This window comes from Lactuca saligna, chromosome 5 (assembly GCF_052625555.1).
Source record: "Lactuca saligna cultivar CGN05327 chromosome 5, ASM5262555v1, whole genome shotgun sequence".
Classification (NCBI taxonomy): Eukaryota; Viridiplantae; Streptophyta; class Magnoliopsida; order Asterales; family Asteraceae; genus Lactuca; species Lactuca saligna.
The window spans coordinates 219,257,306-219,265,109 of record NC_136421.1 but is presented as its reverse complement, the minus strand read 5'-3'; the positions used below and the strand labels follow the sequence as shown (position 1 = coordinate 219,265,109).

Below are 7,804 nucleotides of genomic sequence, written 5' to 3'. Positions count from 1 at the left end.
TCATTTACACATAATACAAAAATATAGAAACAAATATATACCAAAACAATCAATTTCATCCAATAGCATCATATCAAAAAATTGTAATACATTGCTATTAAGGAGATCTGATTGTACATTGTTATTAAGAGCTTTTCCCTAACTATATAACATAATACTACATTGTTATTAAAGGACACCTTGCTTTAGATATCATGTCAAAAAAAAAATCCTCCATGTCAAAATATTGATTGTTATCCACCGGGTGTAGATGGCAAGTAATGACTTGAACATTAGTTGAAACAAAAAATGTTTTATTAATCACACAATCAATAACCTTTAGAAGTACATCAGAATGCATATATATATATATATATATATATATATATATATATATATATATACACACACACACGCACACACTAACAGTTGTGATATAATATGTACGATCTTGTAAAAAGAAAAATAGCAAAAAATAATTTAAGTAATAGATTGCCAATAATAATGAATAATAAAGAAATGCTTCTTGCTATATGATCCAAGAACTTCTCCAGCTTATCATTGAGTGAAGGCAATTCACTCATATGAAATTTAATCAAAAACTTTCGCTATTGAATGCTAGTTTCTATTTCAGTAAAAAGAAAAAGAAAAAAAAATGAAATAGATTTTCTAACTACTTGTAACCATCACTGTTAACTGCATATAATCATCATTAGTGATCTTCCTGAACATGTTTACATCTTCCTTTCCTTCGAAATCTTTGGCCATGTCTAATGCAATGGGGATCTTAAGTGGCAAAAAGTCAAAACCAATAACAAAAACAAATGTAGATCAAGTCTCACTTGAAATATTTGGCCATGTTTAATGCATTGGGGAAGTATTTGCTGAGAGCCCAAACAATTATATAAATCAATGAAAGTAAAACTCAGAACTTTTCTAGTTTTCATAATCCTAACAATAGCATCATCAACCTACAATATATTTATAAAAAAATGTGGTTATAAATCTATAACTACAAAAAAATTAAAGCAGTTTCTAAAAAAAAAAAATTGGACTTGATATTGAGGATCTTGGAATACTCTCTCTATGGTGCTTGCGTTTTATTCCACAGTTTCCTTCAATTAGATAGCATTCACCTGTTCATGGAATGGAATGGAATAATGAAATAATCAAGGGAATGGAATGCGTCATTCCATTCCAGTTTCATATGAACTTCACATTATATATTTGTATAAAAAATTAATTTATCTCACAGTAACAACATGACTCATATATGTCGTTGTTTTTGGAGTCAGAGGGAGTAAAGAAAACATATATATTGCTAATAACAAATTACATTCGACACAACCCGCTAAATAATCTGGTCAGAGAATTGAAGTCTCTAATAACCTGATTATTCAAGAAATAAGTTGATTAGGTGATGAATCTCTAGATCTTCATAGCAAGTTACAGAGGTAATCATTTTTTTTCTCAAAATTGATGGATTTACCTGTGGAGATGATTTCTTTGGTGTTCAACCATCCCTCTCAATTTTGGTCCAAGTTGGACCGTTTTACCCTTGGTGCCTGGAGATTCAATGTAATTCTTGAATTTAGGATCAAAAGGATCAGGTGAAGGAGAACAATACATCAGATAGCATAAATTTTAAAAATATAGACTTCGTATTTTCTGTCAGTAGTAGAGGTTTTCAAGAATTCAAAGATAATACCAATATAGATAACTTGAAATGTATATAAACAGTATATATATTACCTATAATATTGGTTACTTTAGGAGTTGCATGTTAAGTTTTCAAAGCCCTAAAAATCGCTTTTTCTGCTCCAATAATTTGCATAGTGCTTCCAGGCTTTTTTGCAAGCTTTAATAAGCTGCCACCATGGGAAATTAAGCGGGGCCCCACATACATCTTTGATGTTGGTTAAATCAAGTTCAGTGACTTCTGTTCCCATGGATACTACAGCTGATTCTTTTAGTTTTGTTTCAATCTCTTCTGAAAGTATCTATTATGATTATAGTTTATTGTCTAAATCGATACAGCTTTGAATAAAAAAGATATCATTTAGGTATCTCAGAGAAATCAAGTTTTGCAGCATTTGTTCGATAACCCATGAGCTTAACAGCTTTGGCATAAAGAATGTTGTCTGAAACAATCTTTGCAAGCTCTGTAAAACGCCAACCATACAATTCTCTAACTCTCATTGCATAGGTGTTAAGTTCTTTATCATGATCATCTAGAAGTCCAATAGCTTGAATGATCATTGTATCCACCTGTACAAGAATCATATTTTACTAGAACCATCAAATCCAATTAGAATAATGAAGTAATAATGTTTGAGAAGAAAGTCTGAAACGAAGCAAAAAAAACCCTGATTATCATAATTGAAACTGAGATCTAGCAAATTACAAACACAGAAACCCAAATTATTAAAATAGATCTACTAAGTCGATGCAAGCAGTAGCAAGAAACATAATGTGAAGAAGAAAACGCATAAGACAGACCGACAGAGATCCAATCTACATATAGAGGATAATGACTACCTAGGGTTATGGAAAGGATTGATTTTGTTGGCGTAAATCGAGACTTTATCACTAGATTTGTATTTGTGATCTGAGGCATCTGATTGAACTTCTTCAATGCTAAAATCCACTAGTAGCGCCACCAGCAACCACCGTACCACCGACATTTTCTTCCACATCCTGACGTTTGATATAGTGGACACCAGTATTTTTAGAAAGCTAACATTATTTTTAGGCACACACAAAATGCGTATCGTATATCAGCATTTGTCATTGTTCGCGTGTCATTAAAGGGTTATTTTCTTGGTTTGTGTGTATATATATATATATATATATATATATATATATATATATATATATATATATATATATATATATATATATAGAATCAAGATCAAATAAGAAGAAAATTTTTGGTAGGAAGGTAAGAAGTTTTTTTTCTACATATTTTTTTCACGAACAAACAAAATGAATCAATAGATGATTCATTTGTAAGATGATTCACAAGAAAAAATTCTCAAAAAAACATCTTGATGATTCATTTATATAATGATTTTGTGTTATTCACTAAAATTATCATAAAAGTAAAGTTTTTCTTAATTCACTTAAAAATGAATCATAAAGATGTTTTTTTGAGAATTTTTTCTTGTGAATCATCTTACAAATGAATCAATTAGTGATTCATTTTTTTTGTTCGTCAAAACAATATGTAGAAAAAAAACTTCTTACCTTCCTACCAAAAAAAATTTCTTACCGGATCTATATCCTATATATATATATATATATATATATATATATATATATATATATATATATATATATATATATATATATATATATAGTCCGGATCCGTTAATAACCCAAAAATTGGTAGGAACCGCGATTACTATTATTCACCAATCCTTTCGTCAATGGCACAAACGTCAAACCTATTTACTTGGTCTTGACGTGTTTGTTTTATATTCCATAAATTTTTATAATTTGTGCAAATTTATTTTGTAGAGAATTAAATTTTAAGAACTTTGGTTTTTTCAGATTTTTTTGTCAAAGAAAAAAAAGTTCTGGCCGAAAAACTAAGCGAGTGAAAAAAAAAAAAAAAAAAAAAAAAAAAAAACCAATAAGGTTGAACATTTGTTATCTACATTTGTTATGTTGTGGGGTGGGGACGTATCAACTCATGGAGAGGTCACATGGCCGAATGTTTATTTTCTTTTCTCTTTTTTCTTTTAATTCTTTTGCTTTTGTTATTTGTACTTTCCAAACAGTTAATTTTCCTCGAAAATTATCAAAATCTCGCAATCAATTATGAAAATGCCATATCATCTTGCGAAATTTTGACAATAAATAAAATCAAATCCTGGTCATTTATTTTCAATTTTAAGGCCAAAAATAATACTCACAGTTCCTACAATTTTTCGAGTTCCTAGTTGATCATATATATATATATATATATATATATATATATATATATATATATATATATATATATCGAACGGTTCACTTGAGATTAAAAAAAATATAGATCTTGAGATTCAGTCTCAACCACATATTTTCCATTTGTCACTCAAACGCTCCAGCATACCGATAGTAGCAGGGTTTGCCTAATCATAAATGATTATATGGTAGAGATGTATAATCATATATTATTATATATGTTTATAAGCATATGCCTAATCATATATGATTATACATATATGTCTGTTCACAACAAGGTCGATCCTAAGATTTTAACGGCCCTGAGCAATTTAGTAAAATAGACCCTAAAGCTTATAAATAAATAAAAAAACATATAATTCTCGTTTTTCATTGTCGTGATATACATACAATTCTTACATTTTTCATGTCAAACAGATATTTTAATTCCATGAGGCATATTACAGAAAATACCACTCTAACACATAATAGCCACTCGAGGCTGTAACTCTGTTGACCCTCATGTCTATGTATCTCAGTGGGGCCCTCCAGCCCCAACTCTCTATGGGCCCTCTGGCCCTTACTCTGTGGACCCGAAAGTCCTAACTTTGTGGACCCAAAGGTCCTAACTCTGTAACTCTGAATCATACATAGCACATATCACAATAAATCATAACACATAAATAACATGTAATTACACTGGCACATAACTCTAGAATACTCTATCACATAACTTTGTTACCACACTAGGTAAAGTATAGTGAGAAGACTCACCTCAGGCGTCTCGGTAAATCTCTGACTCAGTAAGAATACTGCCTAGTCTTCGCCTATTCACATAAAATAAATACTCTTATAAATATAATTCTCAAGACTAGACTCAACTTGCCTTTGGCGCTCTCAGGAGGGAAAAAGGTTATTTTACCCTCCTCTCAACACAAGTACTCCATTGACCAAACCCTAAAAGTTAAAGGTCACACTTTGACCCTACTCGCCGAGTGCACTCTGGTGACTCGGCGAGTTCACACATGTCCTTTAACACTTTGTCCCGCTTGACACGCCGAGTCCCTCCCTATGCTTGACAAGTCATACTAGGCATGAATCGCGGGGCCACCACAACTCAACTCGCCGAGTCTCAAGAACAAGTCGGCGAGTGCCGCCTTGAACTCCAGTCCTCTAACTCCCTTCTGACTCACTGAGTCATCCCCCAACTCAGCAAGTCTGATTACTGAGCAATTTACGTGAAACCCTAACCCTACTCGCCGAGTCTCAAGAACAACTCGGCGAGTTCATGCCATGCACAAACTCTACTGGCCTCCTGAGGTTAGATCTGTTTCCCTAAATCAAAGATATGGCCTTCCCAAGCATGAATGTCACGTAAATCTCGAAACTTGATGCTTGTAAAACAACAACAAGGCATCAAAAGGAGATTTAGTCCCAAAAATGGCAACCTAAGCCCAAGACCCCAAACTAATCCATAAAGCTCCAAGGGTTAAGGTCTGTGAACCTCTTTGAGTCCATATCCAAGGCACAAACTCGAAGAGGGACCATTTGCTCCACATAATCACTCTCCAAAGGGGTTAGAAAACCCTAACTCCATAGATCAACACCAAAACTGAAGGAGGTTTGAACTATTACCTCAAAATGAAGTCTTTGAATCCATGGAACTGCTAGAATCACACCTCCCCTCTTGCTCTTGCACTTCCTTCTTGCTAAACTAAAGATACAAGGATCAAAAGTGTCTTCTTCTTCCTTACAACAATTTGGCTCTCTAAGGGTTCTCTCAAGGGACTAGTAGCCGAAATGAGAGGCTATAAGTGCCCTTATATAGGCTCCAAACACGGGGATTTAGGGTTTCATTAAACAGCATGGACTCGCCGAGTCCAAAGCAAATCTGGATGAATAGTCGCGACCCTACTCGGTGAGTCTACGCATCAACTCGCCGAGTTCCTTCCCATAATTCAAAATAATTAAATAAAATAATATATACCTGGAAACCCGGCTGTTACAATTCTCCCCCACTAGAATCAGACTTCGCCCTCGAAGTCTCACTCTAAAAATAACTTCGGATGTTGCTCGCGCATCTCACGCTCCGGCTTCTAAGTCAACTCAAACCCCTTTCGGTGCTGCCACTGAACCAAAACTAGAGGCACTTCCTTGTTCCTCAAAACCTTGATCTTCCGATCCCTGATCGCCACCGGTCTCTCAACATAATTCAGGCTCGCATCCACCTAAATGTCCTCCAATGGCACCACCGCCGACTCATCTGCTATACACTTCCGCAACTGCGATACGTGGAAAGTGTCATGAATCTGACCCAACTCTGCAGGTAGCTCCAAGCAATACACTACCCTGCCCACCCTCACAATCACTTTAAACGGCCCAATATATCGAGGTCCCAACTTTCCCCTCTTTCTGAATCGGATCACTCATTTCCAAGGAGATACTTTCAGGAACACCAAATCACCGACCTGAAATTCGAGCTCGGATCGTCGCCTATCAGCATAACTCTTCTGGCGACTTTAAGCAGTCAACAACCTCTGCCTGACCTACTGGATTTGCTCAGACATCTGAAGTACTATCTCCGTGCTACCCATCACACGCTGCCCAACTTCTCCCCAACAAATGGGGTTCCGACACCTCCTCCCATACAACAGCTCAAAGGGTGGCATACCAATGCTCGAATGATGGCTGTTGTTGTAGGAAAATTCCACCAAGGGTAAGTACGTGTCCCAACTCCCACTGAAATCTAACACACAGGCCCGGAGCATATCCTCAAGCGTCTGAATCGTCCGCTCACTCTGTCCGTCAGTCTGGGGGTGGTACGCGGTACTGAAATGCATTCTAGTACGCAATTCCTCATGGACTTTCTTCCAGAATCTAGAGGTGAAACGCACATCTCGGTCTGAGACAATCGAGATCAGCACTCCATGCCGTGCTACCACCTCCCTCACATACATCTCCGCCAACCTCTCCGCGGAAGAGCTCACGCTAATAGCGAGGAAATGAGCGCTCGCAGTCCTTGGCAATTTGGTGATAAAATCCATGGTGATCTGGTCCCACTTCCACTCGGGAATATCCAATGGCTGCAACTTGCCGTGAGGTCTCTGATGCTCGGCCTTAACCCTGCGACATGTTAGACACCTCTCCATGAACCAGGCAATGTCTCTCTTCATACAGGGCCACCAATACTCCCTTTTCAGGTCCAAATACATCTTAGTGGCCCCGGGATGGATCGACAACTTCGATCGATGAGCCTCTTCCATCAGAATGGTACGCGTTCCACCCACATGCGGTACCCGGATCCGACCCTGAAACGTCATAAGCCCCCGACCATCGGTGACGAACTCTGATACTTTCCCGACAACCCGCTCTCTCTTCTGGTTTTGCGGCCTAACAGCCTCGGCCTGAGCTCCTCGAATGGTGTCCAACACCAGAGTCATCACCGTCAACCTCATACAAATATCACGCATCGGAACACTCTCCGCCCTACAACTTAGGGCATCGGCCACTACGTTGGTTTTTCCCGGGTGGTACAGGATCTCGCAATCATAATCCTTTACCACATCCAGCCATCTCCTCTGCCGCATATTCAGGTTGGGTTGATCCATCAAATACTTCAGGCTCTTGTGATCCGTATATATGGTACACCGGACCCCATATAAATAGTGACGCCAGATCTTGAGGGCGAACACCACTGCCCACAACTCCAAATCATGGGTAGGATACCTCGCCTCATGAGGCTTCAGCTGCCTCGATGCATATGCTATCACATGACCCCTCTGCATAATTACTGCTCCCAAACCTTATATCAACGCATCACATTATACCACAAAATCCTCCATTCCCTCCGGAAGGGCTAACACCGAGGCTTCGCATAACCTCTGGCGAAGTGTCT

At 37.3% G+C, this 7,804-nt stretch overlaps 1 long non-coding RNA gene across 2 annotated transcripts; it reads right to left on the bottom strand.

Moving 5' to 3' along the window:
- Positions 1 to 817: 817 nt before the first annotated feature.
- LOC145047010 (uncharacterized) lies at positions 818 to 2,770 on the bottom strand. 2 transcript variants are annotated; one of them, XR_013682099.1, is made up of 4 exons: positions 2,518 to 2,770; positions 1,732 to 2,247; positions 1,469 to 1,544; positions 818 to 1,368 (listed from the first exon to the last, which is right to left on the bottom strand). It is a non-coding gene; the product is annotated as an uncharacterized LOC145047010 (long non-coding RNA). The 2 variants fall into 2 exon arrangements; XR_013682098.1 differs by having other exon boundaries at positions 818 to 1,544.
- Positions 2,771 to 7,804: the final 5,034 nt, after the last annotated feature.